Source organism: Microchirus variegatus, assembly GCF_963457635.1.
Source record: "Microchirus variegatus genome assembly, chromosome: 18".
NCBI lineage: Eukaryota > Metazoa > Chordata > Actinopteri > Pleuronectiformes > Soleidae > Microchirus > Microchirus variegatus.
In genome coordinates, this window is record NC_139819.1 from 14,247,461 (window position 1) to 14,247,863 (window position 403).

Genomic DNA, 403 nt, shown 5'->3' on the forward strand with positions numbered 1-403 from the left:
TGGTTCAACATGAGGCAGTCTCACCTCAGCCTGGATCAGATTTGGTGATTTTGGCATTTTGTTTATTTGTCGTCTTCACCTTCAGCTCCTGTGTTGGTTAATAAGTGACCACGTATGACAAGACTTTTCCATTACGTTCCATTGTGTGGCTCATTAGCTGTTTGTCAGGCGTGAGTTGAAGGTCAGTGGAGCTGAAGAGTGACCGGAGGTTGTTAACCACATTAGTTCTCCATGCGTCTCACCTGGAGGCCCAGCTGAGGGGCCGGTTCTACCCAAACAGCCTTAAAGTCCTGTTTCCTCTATTATAGGACACAGATCATTTGGCTGTCATCTGAGGAAGCTGTCTAATCTTAGCCGTGAAACTTATCCCCTCGCTCAGGGGGCTTGCTGGGTGTAGGCTTGT